Raw genomic sequence first — 13,767 nt, forward strand, 5'->3', positions numbered from 1 at the left:
TCCCCAGCTTAGAGTTTATTTCAGGATTAGTAGATATGAGAAAATACAAGAATCAACCACTACTTCCTTACAAGGACAGACTGCTTGTGGTCAATAGTTAATTTGATAAATACCATTAACCTCATATTAACTATTCAGTAGCATGTTCAGAATAGAATAAAACATACCATAGTTCAGCATGTATCTTGTCTAAATTGCTAAATTCTCAGATGTTTCTCAGAAACATGGGCCAAAATAAGCTGCGTCCACTTGTGCTTAAGCTTTTTTCTTTCTTGGGGTTGGTGTGATCTCTTTCTTCGCAAATGATTTCTTTCAGGATGCAGACCTTTATTAATGCTGGCTTTTTTCTCATCGGAGAGGATTTCCTTCTTGGATGAGGTCGAGTGAGGTGCCTCCTTTCACCACTAGGGTGAAACTCAGGCACCTCTCTTATCGCATCTGCTCCTTGTAAACTGAGGGCTTTGATCATAAACAGTGGCTATAAATGGCTTGTTGTAAGTTTAGGGTCACCAGCCAGAGACCAGGTCCTTTGTTTGATATCTTCTGACTTCTGGAGGCTTATTGAGCAACACGTGGTTTGTACCGAGAGTTTTTCTGGGGAAAATTGTAGTCTTTTTTGGAGTATTCATGGAGCTGTTCAGTTTTGGGTAACAGGTTTTTCTGATCCTCGGAATCTCTTCTCAAGCAAAAACTAAACTTCTGAACAGGATGGAGAAAACACTTCTTCCTCCTTTCAGAGTGACTGCATGGCTGAGTCAGGACCTGTGGAGAAAGGTGCACTGTCAGAGGTGGGGCAGAGCAACGTGGCCTGGGCTCTTCTGCCATCGGGGTGGGCATGGTCCTGACCCTCCTTAGGAGTTCCTAAGGCTTCCTGATTGATTAGGCAAGGGGTTCTCAAAGAACCTGCATCAGTGTCACCTAACCTGTGAGCTGATAGGAAATGTAAATTATCTGGCCTCTTCCCAATCTGCTAGATTGGCTCATTTGGGAGTAGGGCCCAGGGAAGGTTTAGCAAGATCTCCAGGTGATTCTTATGCATATTGATGTGTGACAATACCTAGGTTAGAGGTATCTGGTTTCTCCCGACAAAATTGGCCTCTTAGAAAATTGTAACTTGGATGTTGGCATTATCTCCATGGAAAAACAGTGTTTAAGAAGATAGGCTCTAAAGACAGCAGCCTTAAATTTTAATCCTAGATCTACTGCTGAACAGCTGTGTGAATGCAGGCAAAGTATTTTCCCTAAGCCTCAATTTTTGTTTAAATCTCTGAAATAGGGAGAGGGAATATACTCTTTCAGACCACAGACTCAGGCCCACCAAAAATAACTTTTTTTTTTATTGCTCTCCTGAGACTGCATTCTACTAGATCAAAAAGAAGCTCATACTTTTAGTTAATAAAGACTAATAATTATTTGAGAAAGGAAATTTAATCATAGTACACTACTTGGCCATGCTGTGAAACAGTATTCCTAAAATCAAAAGAGTATCAATAAAGATATGCTGATTTAGCTAAAACCTATAATTATTCTGGGAGGTTGGGGGTTGGGAAAGTGGAGGTGGTGGCGTGGAGAGCTACTTGTTCATCTACCATAACAGGAAGTCAATAGGAAAGTACCGACTAGTGAGAAGTCATTATATAGCAGTATAAACACATAGTTTGATCATAAGAAAACAAACGTAAGAATAAGCTTAAGGAGTTGCAAGTGGTGACTCACGATTTAGGCTAGGGAAGAGTGAGAAGGAGTGCACAGAGGATTACTGATTTTTGTTGCAATTCTTTCAGGTCAAAAAAAGAAATACAGCTTTTCCCTCCAATTAGTTTCTTTGAGTTCCAAAAGTATACTTGGAAACTGAGAATAAACTTTTTCTTTCACATTTCTGCTGTATCACCTTTCCGCTAAGTGGGGGGTAAGCATAGAATAATGTTTGTTGCTGCTAAAATAGTGCTCATTGCTGCTAAAATAGTGCTCGTTGATGCTAGATGGGGAGCAAGATGGAGAAAGGAGCCCAGGTTGCCATTGGAACATGTTCTACGGCATGACACTAGAGCGGTGGCCCTTACCTCATACAGTGGCTGCGAATATTTAAGGACATAATGCACGTAAAGTGCTTGGCATGGTTCCTGGCATGTTGTAAAGATCCCATATCTGTTGTTAGTCATGAAGTTAATGTAATGATAAATCTCCCAAGAGAGTCTGTCTACAAAGAGGCTAGGTTATGCTTGACCCTGCTGGTTGACAGACTGGTTATTTCTTTTTTGTTATAGGTCTGGACATGTTGAATGGATGTCTACAGTGACTTTAATCCCCACTATTAGTTACTGTAACTGATTCTAACTGGAGGCTCACTAAGGGTGGCAATCAGTCTTCTTATTAGGTCCCTGGATCATTCATTCCTTTAGGTGTGTGTGGACAAGAAAGCAGTGGTCAAAGGATTCCGAGAGCCTCAGATGATTGGAAAGGCTGTCGTGTAAACCTTAGACTCTGCCACAGAAAGGATCCTGTTGGATTTCTCAAAGCAGCGATATACTCAGAGTTCACTGTTGCTTTTTTTTTTTTAAGATTTTATTTATTTATTCATGAGAGACAGAGAGTCAGAGACACAGGTGGAGGGAGAAGCAGGCTCCTGCTTCTGGGACTTGATTGGGGAGCCCAATATGGGACTTGATCCCAGGACCCCGGGGTTAACGACCTGAGCCAAAGGCAGACGCTCAACCACTGAGTCACCCAGGTGCCCCCACTGTTGCTTTTTCCTTCCTGTTCTTCCTCCTGTTAGGCCTTATTAACATGATATATGTCACTTGTCTGTGACTTGGTTTACAGCTCCCTTGGATGGAGCTATATGGACAAACTAACTCTTTCTTCAGTCCTGGCTTGAAAGACAACAGTCGATTCTTTTAGCCATTTGATTTGTTGAAATGTTCTAAATACTTTGTAAATACAAAGTACCTATAGAATCATTATTAGTAAAATGCCTCCTTGTCTCTATTTCCCCAGGGAGGTTGTAGACCCCTGCCCCCTCCACCCGGACAACACAGTATTTCTTAAATGAAATATGGGTCAGCTCAAGAATCAAGATGTACTGACCAGATGTGAGATCCAGGTCCTGGTCTGATTTTCACAGAGGACTAGTCTCTCTGAATTCTTTAATGCTGGCTAGAGTTTTCACCACTTCACTGGCCATATTGGACTCACATGCCCCTGTGGCCTGATTTTCCCATAGGCACAGGAATCTCCTCACCCAGGGTCTTGCTCTCCAGATGCAGAGAGAAATCCCACATGCCCTGCTTTCTTTCCAGCCTCTAGCAAATGACTTCTTATGACCATGACAATTAAGCATCAACCACAGAACATTTGGGAGAAAGTATACACTAAGAACATTTTTCTAGCATAAAGGCAGAAGTGTCAGGCAGGATCGTGTTAGTGCTATGTTGACTGCTTTGCAAAACATCCATCATTCACGGGGCTTGATGTAGGAGAGATGTTTCCAGATGCCACAGGAAGCACAGCAATCTCAGTCGTGCCGCTGGAACCCAGCTTGGGAGCTGATGGTGGCTTCATGGCCCAGCTCAGTCCAGTTGGGCCTCTTGTGCTTCCTTTTTTGCTGGCATCAGGGTTTTCTGGCTTTTGACTCCATGAAGGAGGAGCCCATTCCATGTTTGAGAGATACTAACATAAAACTGGGACATAAGCTTGAACGTATGCCCGGGAATAAACACGTGAAAGGGTAGAGAAACATGTTTCAAACTGGGAAGAAATCCTTTTTTCACAAATCTGTGCAGTTGATAAAAATAAAGCAACAGAAGAAGCAGAAAATATGAGAGTGGAAACCCAGAAAATGGGGCCCAATAGAAAATGTTCTACATGCCAAAAGTTTTAGACAGTTTGGGAGATGTTCTGATACTGTTTTTCTTGCCCTGTTCAGTTTCTGAAAAAATGAGTGCCCTCCCGTTTTATTTTGGTGGGGGGCGGGAGGCATCATAGAAAACACTAAGACCAGGAAATATAACTTATATATATTTCCTTCTAACTTTTAGATTTCTCTTACTAATCATAAACTAGCCAAAACTAAGAGATGGTATTTTAAATTCTGAGCTTGTAACTCCATTGATTATAAATTCTAAAAATACACCAAAAGTCCAATAATGACTCATAAAGATGTTAAATATTACTTTTATATCTAATATATTAAACATAATGACTTTCTTTTTTTAGCAAAACAAGTGATTAATATTTATCAGGCTAAATTTATATGCAATGAGTATGTATATCATTCTAAACTAATAAAGGGATATCCAACGCATAAAATCTCTTGAAAGACTATGAACATGAACCCAACAGAATGCTATGAACAGAACCCAACTTAATATTTGGTTTCAAGAATTTGTGGCTTAGCTGACTTGAATTTAGAAATATTTCTTCTCTTTCCTTTTTTAACGATTTTTAATTTACTTATTCATGACAGACACAAGAGAGGCAGAGACATAGGCAGAGGGAGAAGTAGGCTCCCCAAAGGGAGCCTGATGCAGGACTTGATCCCAGGACCCTGGAGTCATGACCTGAGCCAAAGGCAGATGCTCAACCACTGAGCCACACAGGTGCCCTGCATTAAGAAATATTTCTGGGGCAGCCCCAGTGGCACAGCAGTTTAGCGCTGCCTGCAGCCTGGGGTGTGATCCTGGAGACCCGGGATCGAGTCCCACGTCGGGCTCCTTGCATGGAGCTTGCTTCTCCCTCTGCCTTTGTCCTTGCCTCTCTCTCTGAATGAATTAAAAAAAAAAAAAAAAAAAGAGTGAAAAAAAATAAAAAAGAAGTATTTTTGATAGAAAGACTATCAGGCATGGATGGGTGGTTAGGCCAGTCTATAAAATTCTATTTAGCTCATATTTCGTTGTACCAACAGGAACACAGGTATTAACTATCACTTACACCATTTTCTAACTGAGAAAGTCTGTCCTGAGTTTTGACTAGGCTGGCCAAGATCACTGTTCCTCTAGGAGGTCATGGGAGAGTGGTTCTGGCAGTTGGGGGTGGAGGGCCGGGTTCGCAAAGAGTGAACCCATCACCCCCTTTGAGTTTTTAAGGGAGTGGCACTCCAGAGATTCTAGGTTTGGAGCTCTTGCAAATAAGTCCCCCTCAAAGACCTGTAAAGGGCTGGAAAGGACTGGGGCAGACATGGGAGGTGTTTGGACTGGGGCTGCCGGCATGGGGTGATGGGGTTCAGGGGTTCTGTTTCCCTTGGTATGTACAACAACTAACCAGATCCCTGAGGAAATAATTTGATCTCTTCCATTGGCTATCTTGGGGAATTTTTATTTCTTACGAAAAATAAGATATTCCGCATCTGAACATTAGGTCAAAGCTAATTGTAATGTGCTTGTTTAAAAAAAAAAAAAAAGTAAATTGCTCCTTGCTGTCTCACCAGGGCAAACTGGAACAAAATAGGGACTATTATTCAGGAATTGTGGGCACTAGCGGTGACCAACCCAGGCAACTCAGGAAAGGTGGTTTGGTGTATCAGAATTATTAAAACTGTGTAACTTTACCCATGAAACAAAAGATATATTTACCTGAAAGACCATTTCTGGTGTAGTTTTAATATATCACAGAAACAAGAGGCTCAGGCCTATAGTTCTGCTAAAATGGCACTAAATCTATGAGGGCTCTGAAAAGGAATTTAGAGTCAAACATGTGTAGCCCTGGGTTTCCTGTGTTGTCAAGGTAACCAGAGCCTCCTTTTTCTTGGTAACTTGAACCTGCCAAACCAAACGAGACACCTCACACGCTAGCTAATCAGCCACCTGCCACTGAGTGAGACAGCTCTCTGTGGATTGGGTAGCCACAGGCCCGGCTTCTCCTCATCTTCTCTGCCTTCCAACCTTCTCTGGTTGAGCCTGTATTGAGAGAAAACACTCCATTGTCGCTTTCACGAGGTGGCAAAGCTGGATTATGTCTTTAAGCTCTTAGGGAAAGAACACGACTATTTAAGACGTTTGCCTGGGCTACGTGGCAAATGCCAATCTGTACACTTGCCCTCTGCCCTGAGAGGACTTTTTTTTTTTTTTATTTATTTTTTTATTTTTTTTCCTGAGAGGACTTTAGAAAAAAAAATGTGGGAATACGTATATGGCTTTTTCCCAACTGCTGTTGATGTTGACATAATGCAAGGCCAGGCCACGTGAAAGTTGAGACTCTGGTTTTGTGTTGCATCTTGGGAAAATTCAGGTCGAAACAAAGAAGAATGTTCATCAAGTGAACATGTTTATCCAGAGCCCCCAGCGCTCAGGGACTCTGCTGGCTCCTGCCTGGGACACGGGGCTGAAGACACCTTAGTCTCTACGCTCACCGTTTACGGATGACTGGACGGCCTAAGACAAAAAACACAACCATGAGTCAAGGTGGGATATAATTAGGGTCATCAGGGAGATAGGAAGGTATGAAGAAAAGGCTGCATGAGCTCCAAGGTAGATGAGACATTAACTGGATGTGAGTAGCCAAGAAGCCTTCATGGAAGATGTGGTATTTGAAACAGGCTTTGACAGAATTTCTAGAATGGTGTTTTTTTGAGGAGGGCATTCAAAAAGCCAAGTAAAGAAGGACCCACAGAAGGGGGGAGTTCAAAGATATAAACGGTGGCGTGTTTAGGCTCCTGGGCTAGGAGGCTCCCAGACTGCCTGGGTGTAAATGCCTGGCTCCCTACCTTCTACTGTGTGACCTTGAGCAAGTCATTAACCTCCCTGGGCGTCAGTCCTCTATAAAGGGAAGGGATAACAGTGGTACCTCATTGGGATAGTTGAGGCGATTAAATGACTTAAAATGTGTGAACTCTTGGAGCTCTTCCAACTTTATAGTAAGTGCTTTAAAAATGTTAGCTATTGTTTTCGTTGTTAGTGGGGTGTCATAGAAGGTGTGGTGCTTATGAGACCAGAGAGAGTTTTGGGTTCATTTTGGGGCCCCAAATAGATCAGATTTAAGTTTTATTTAATTTGATAGGCCATGGGGGAGTCGACATCAGAGATTTTTTTTTTTTAATTTTTAATTTTTTCGATGAAAAGTAGGGAACTCACAGCACCAGAACAGCAGAACACCAGGAAGCAACAATACTGTAAAATTCAGTCGTTAAACATGTGGCGTAGTCTTTTTTCGGTTATATTTCCAGCCATTGCCCCAAAGTGCGAAGCATGTTAACTTCCCCTCTGGTGACTGAGACTGTGAATTAATTTGATACAAAACACCTGTAGAAAGAATTACTGAATGCTAATCTTGTACAGGTGGAGAGAAAATCGATTCAGAGAGGAACAACTTCTATTTTCTCATATAAATAAAAACCGTGGGGGACTATGAATGTCAAAGCCGGTGGCCTTGAACCCTTCTCTACCACAGGGGGCTACAAGCCTGGGCAATATATCATTAAAAAAACAAGTCATTTCTTTTCCATTTTGTAATATGTTCTGGGAGATTTGACTGATGACCTATATTTCAGGAAGCATAAATGATTTCCACATCTCAGATGAGATGGGTATGTCATAAATCAATACATGATGTAGTAAAACACTTTTTTCTGCCTTGACACAGCCTTGATCCCTAATTATAGGTGAGAACAAGGTAAATATTTTTTTTTAACAGCGAGCAGTCCATAAGAACTTCATTGACCCAAAATGTTTTTATTCATTGCTCTCAGTTCATAGACGCTGGTTCCTCTCTCGCCTGGAATTGCTTCTGCTACATCACATTCACCTTTTGGAGAACAATTGTTGAGTTCTAAGAACATGCGTGCTTCCGGTTCTTCTGACCTCTGGATGTATTTTTGTGACCTCTCCCTGGCCTTTCTTTGATCTCGGTTGGCCCGCTCCTTTCTCTCTAATCGGGAGGCCTCGGGTGCAGGTTCTATCTCATGGCTCAGCCTGTTTTGGCCTGTTCCGGAGGAAGCCAGCTGCTCCATGTCACTTCCCTTCAGACAAATCAATGGCTTTCAAGTGTTCTGAAACTGAGGGAGGATATTGTGAATGACAGATCACTGAGGCTCCCGTGGGGGCAGCTGTCTTCTCTGGAGCCACGAAAGCTATTTGGTCTCCTTTAAGGAAGCCAGGTAGACTTGTGCTCCATGGTCACTAAGGTCGTGTTGGAGCTGGAGAAGGAGGTGGGCTGAAGGACAGAGAAGTCGCTTAGGAGCGTGTCACTACTTCATTGCATGGGGGGATCTTTTTCCTTCTCCCCTTCTAGATGCTCAGCTGGGTCTCTCTAATAAAAGACAGATGAGCAAGAGAAAAGCATATAAATCCCCTTAATGTAACTTTCATGCGACATGGGAGCCTTTGTAAGGAAATGAAGGCCCAAAGAACAGTTAAGCCTGTGTGTTTTCATCCTAGGTTTGATGAAGAGTAGAAAGTTGTGGAAAAACATGATAGGACAGAGAAGAGCTAAGTGTCATAAACTGGAGAAACTTAGCCAGGCCTATATGTTCGGATTATTGTGGGCATCCCTCCATGTTGGAGATAAGATGCTCCCTTCCTCTGGCAGAGGGAGGACACCTTCTGTGAGGGTCTTAGGACCCACTTCAGGGCAGAGAGTTCTTCCTGCATCTGCCATTTCTCAAATTCCTTTAGCTTAAAATGTTCAATATACTAGGGTGCCATATATTGGAATAGTGTGTCCTGAACCCCATTAATGAGAATGGCTCGATTTCTCTGAATCCAAACCACTGTGGCATTGGAAAGTCAAATCCATTCACCCTCATCACTAGATCTTCCCTTGTATTTCCAACTCTAAAATGAATATTTTCCCAATTGTTTAGCTTCTTTGCAAATATATGCTTATGCTGGATGGATGTTAGGATGGAAGGGTCCTTCTTCAATTAAAAGCAGTAAAGGTCAAAGGTCTTAAAATTCTGAGTAGTGTGTCAGGAGTTTGGAGCAAGTTTAGACATGCATGAATGATAGAAAGAAATGGTGCTCTCCTTGCTGGAAAGAGCACTGAAGCCCAGCAGTTCAGAGGGGCGGTTCCTGTGAGCTGGGCCACAGAGATATCTGGGTGGAAGAGTGTTTATTGACATCCTTAGTAGGTGACTTTTTAAATTTTGAAATAATTATAGATTCAAATGAGGTTGCAAATATCGTATATGGAGTTTTGCGTGCTTTCATCCAGTTTACTCCAATGGTGACATCCATAATTGTAGTATAGTATCTAGGAGATAGATGAGTAGGCGACACTACTTTCTTCCATGTTTTTAAAATTGTGGCAAATGAACATAAAATTTACCCTCCTGACCGTTTTGCAGTGTACAGTTCAGTGGCATTAAGTACATGTCATACTGTTGTACAACCATGTGATTCTAGAACTCTTTCATCTTGTAAAACTGCAACTCAGTGTCTTTTAAACATTAACTCCCCCCTCCCCCCCAAAAAATAAGTAAACATTAACTCCCCACTTCCCCTCCGCTGGACCCTGGTACCCATCATTGTCCTTTCTGTCTCTGAATTTGACTACAATGGGTACCTCGAGTGACTAGAATCATGCAATATGTATTGGTCTTTTTGGGACTGGCTCATCACACTTAGCATAATGTCCTTAATTTTCATCCATGTCGTAGCATGTGCTAGAATGTCCTCCCTTTTTAAGGCTGGGCATTATCCCATTGTATGTATGTGCCACAGTTTGTCTATCCATTCAACCATCAAAGCTTGGGTGGCGTCCTTCTTTTAGCTACTGTGGATAATGCTGCTATGAACATGGGTACACAAATATTTTTTTGAGACTTTGCTTTCAGTTCTTCTGCATATATACCAAGAAGTGGAGTTGCTGGAAGTAGGTGACTTTTCAAGTCTGCACTTTGCTTGTTTCTTCCAAGTCTGGGAGCTCTGAATCGTTACCAGCTCCCCGAAGCCACCGCTTTTAAATTGTCCATCATCCCCAGCCCCCACAATGTTCCCACGTTCCTGGCTGCCAAGCTTAGATTTCCCATTAGGGAAACCACTTCTTGCATATTCTTTTAGCTCCTCTACAGGACATCAACCCCACTTTTATCTCATATCAAATTTCAGCTTCTGTACCAGATTTTCTGCTCTCCTTGGCACACCAAAGTCTTCAAGCACTTTTTTTTTGGGGGAGGAGGGAGGCTCCAGAGACCCTGTGCTTTCTGGGGTCTCTCCTACTACACCAAGGGGCCCATTTGTCCTTAATAGCTCTTCCACTTCTTATGGTTGATCCTTACTCCTCAGACCCCTCTTGTCTTGGTCTACACCTTCTCTCTGGAAGGACTTTTTTAGACTCAGTGCTGGAGCGACTCCTAAATTCTGGTGAATCTCAAATTTTTCTCCAATCCAGACTCCTTCCTTGAAATCCAGATTTAAATATCCCACTGCCTGCTCAACATCTTTTGGATGATGAATAAGCATCTCAAACTTAATTTGCATAAGATAGAATTATTGACTTTCTCACCTAAACCTGCTGGTCCCCTGGTTTTATCTTTCTCAGCAAATGGCACCCGAGTTCACAAAGTTGCTCAGGCCTAAGCTCTAGATGCTCTTCATTCCTGTTCTTCTTCATATCCCATTTCTATTGTTCAGTGAGTACTGTTGGCTCTGTTGTCAAAATAAACCCCAAAATGTGGCCACTTTTCCCTTCCTCTACTCCATCATTCCATCTGAGCTGTAGTCATCTCCCCTTTGTATAGAGACTTCAGTGATTGTTTAAAACTGTGAGTCAGGATCCAATCAACCTCCTGATCAATCAGAACCCTTTAAAGACTTCCTAGAACACAACGTCAAATCCAAGTGTGATAGTGCAGGTTAGGGACCCACATGGTGTGGTTGCTACTTTGCTCTCTGAACCACATTTCCTACCATTCTTCTTGTCTGCTCTTGCTGGTCACACTGTCTGGCTTTCCATTCCTTGAACTTGGCAAATTCATTTTGCCTCAAAGCTTTTACTCTCTCTTCAGAGAAAGCTTTCTCCAGACCCTCACTAGCTTGCTCCTTTGCATCATGGAACTCACTGCACCTACGTTCTGTCCTGACTCTAACATCGCTACTCCAACCACACACACTATCTCCTTAACCTCTTTTATTGTTATTTTTATTTTTAAATTCCAGTTAGCATAACATATAGTCTTATATTAGTTTCAGATCTACAATATAGCGATTCAACACTTTCATACATCACCCAGTGCTCATTGTGACAAGTGTGCTCCTTAACCTCATCGCCTGTTTCCCACATCCTCCCACCCATCTCCCCTCTTATCCTCTTTTATTGTACTTTACAGCGAATACTTCTATAATAAGTAACATATTTTATTATTCATATCTGTGCCGGTCTTCTCCACTAGAATGTGAGTTCTATGAAGGCAGCTCTTATGTCTTTCTTGCTCATCACTGCCATCCACCAAGATGTGGCAGCTGCAGAGCTAAAAAACGAGTGAACGAATAAATGCACCTGTGTCTTTATACCTTTAGCAATGTGTTATTGTGGATCAGATGATTTCCTTTTGTTCAATGGATCCTCCTTCATTTGGACAAAAGAGATAAAATAAAGCCGAATTTTAATACTTTCAGTTTGTGTGATTAAGAAGAAATCAGTTTGCACGGAGGTTGCCTTAGTTTCTTAACACTAGCGACTGTTGGTTTCCAGTTTGCAGACAATCTTAAATTTAAAATTCTAATGGGAGTTGAAGTGGCTTCTCTCAGTACAAAAGGGAATAGAAGGGGATCTAAGAAAGTGAGATCATTGACACATTCAGCCTTGAAATCATCACTCTCTTCACCATAATTTAAGTTTTAATAAACCATGTCAAAAACTCAGAGGCACATCATGGAAAGAAACCAATATTTTTCTTTTCTTTTTTTTTTTAAGCGAGCAGTTACTGTATCCCTGGTAGTATGCTTTAATATGAATGCTCAGTTCATCTTTATGACTGTGTTCTAGGATGGGTATTATTACTCCTTGTTGAGATAAGGAGATCAAGAATTAGAGAATTTTGTACTTGCCATAGGTCACAGTAAAAGGCAGAGCAGGTTTGGGAGTGGCCAGACTCATTCCCAGACCTGTGTTCTTTATATGTCCTCACACTGCCTCCTGTGGGGAAAACTAGGGTGAGACTCTCATAGGTATATCTGAATTATTTTTATGGGCTATCAAAATTCCAATTTAAAAGTGAAATTGAATGTTTGCATCGAAAAATGCCACAGCAGGGATCTCTAACCCAAGAGATGGAATTAGCTGATGAGCCATGAACTGGAGAAAGAAGAGTTGATTCATTTTGAAAAACATTGTCTGCCAACTGCATTTGCAGAGAAGCCACCCTGGGCAGAACACTGTGCAGTGTAAAGTGGGTTCGATGAGAAGGGGAAGGTTCCTGCTCTGAACAATTTCTGATAATGTCAGGCTACCATACAAGGTTCACCATGAACTGGTTAGGTTTACCACCCACTGGGCTCTGTGCTGGCTTGTGTTATCCCCATCTTACACATGAAGGTACCTGACATGCTTAAGGTTACCAGCTGGTGTGTTACAGAGATGTGCCTGAAAGCCAGGTCCATCTGCTCCTGTCTATACCTTATCCATTTGGAGAGATCCCCTCCCACTTACCCGAGGGACAAAGAATAGGAATGAAACAACTGGGAATAAAATTATGTAAGGTAATACCTCTTACTCTTCAGTGGCATTATGAGAGCCGAAAGAGTTCTACCAAATGGTGAAATCAAGTGTGTTTAACTCCACAGCAGACAGTTGTCAAAAGTACTATCTTTTTCTTAGAAGTTCTGTAATTCGGAGAATGACCTAACTCATTTTGGTTTATTATTATTATTATTATTATTATTATTATTATTATTTTACATTATTCTAAATTGATAAAACTTTATTATATGGTGCAGTCTAAGTCAGGATAGATTAGACTGTACTGTGGTAACAAGCAGTCCCAAATCTTAGAAAGAAAGGCAATAACAGTTTTTTTCTCCTTGAATTGAAGTGGGGCTTAGGTTGTCTCCCTGCATTGGTGGGGGGCTCTGCTTCATGCTGTCTCTTTCTCCACTCTGGGAAGCAGCCTGTGACAGAGCGAAAAGAGAGCTCTAGAGGGTCTCACACCTCACTTCCATGGGCCATTACCAGCTAGTGGGTCCCACCAGACACAAGGGCTGTGGGAAGTCCAGACAGCTAGAAATATTCCAAGAGCCAATCCAATCACTGCCTGAGGCTAGAGGAAAAGTTTCATGTGAAATTACTATGTATCTTTTTTTATTTATTAATGAGAGACGAGAGAGAGGCAGAGACACAGGCAGAGGGAGAAGCAGGCTCCCTGCAGGGAGCCCGATGCGGGACTTGATCCCAGAACCCCGGGATCACGACCTGAGCCAAGGGCATATACTCAACCACTGAGCCACTTAGGTGCCCCTACTATGTATCTTGAATATAAAAATATCTAGGATGATTACGTTTCAGAAATTATACTTATGGAAATTAGGATAAGATTCAGGTTAAATGTGTGATGACCATATTTAATTTTTAAAACTTATTTTGTTTTTCACTGATCATTTAGAAGTGGTTTTTAAAAATCATTTTCCTTTTCCTTCAACTCTAATTTTATTTTATTTTGTTTTTTTAAAGATTTTATTTATTCATTCATGATAGACATAGAGAGAGAGAGAGAGAGAGGCAGAGACACAAGCAGTCTCTATGCAGGGAACCTGACGTGGGACTCGATCGTGTGACTCCAGGATCGTGCTCTGGGCCAAAGGCAGGCGCTAAACCGCTGAGCCACCCAGGGATCCCCTC

At 41.9% G+C, this 13,767-nt stretch overlaps 2 long non-coding RNA genes across 2 annotated transcripts in view; one reads left to right on the forward strand and one right to left on the reverse strand.

Moving 5' to 3' along the window:
* Positions 1–5,959, reverse strand: LOC125753019 (uncharacterized). Its single transcript, XR_007403829.1, has 2 exons — positions 5,571–5,959; positions 1–762 (listed from the first exon to the last, which is right to left on the reverse strand). It is a non-coding gene; the product is annotated as an uncharacterized LOC125753019 (long non-coding RNA).
* Positions 5,726–13,767, forward strand: part of LOC112670344 (uncharacterized) — a 24,889-nt gene continuing 16,847 nt past the window's right edge. The window contains exon 1 of the long non-coding RNA XR_003142894.3: positions 5,726–6,398. This is a non-coding gene — a long non-coding RNA (uncharacterized LOC112670344). The remainder of the gene's footprint in view (positions 6,399–13,767) is intronic.

Source organism: Canis lupus, chromosome 2 (assembly GCF_003254725.2).
Source record: "Canis lupus dingo isolate Sandy chromosome 2, ASM325472v2, whole genome shotgun sequence".
In the NCBI taxonomy this organism is placed as follows: Eukaryota; Metazoa; Chordata; class Mammalia; order Carnivora; family Canidae; genus Canis; species Canis lupus.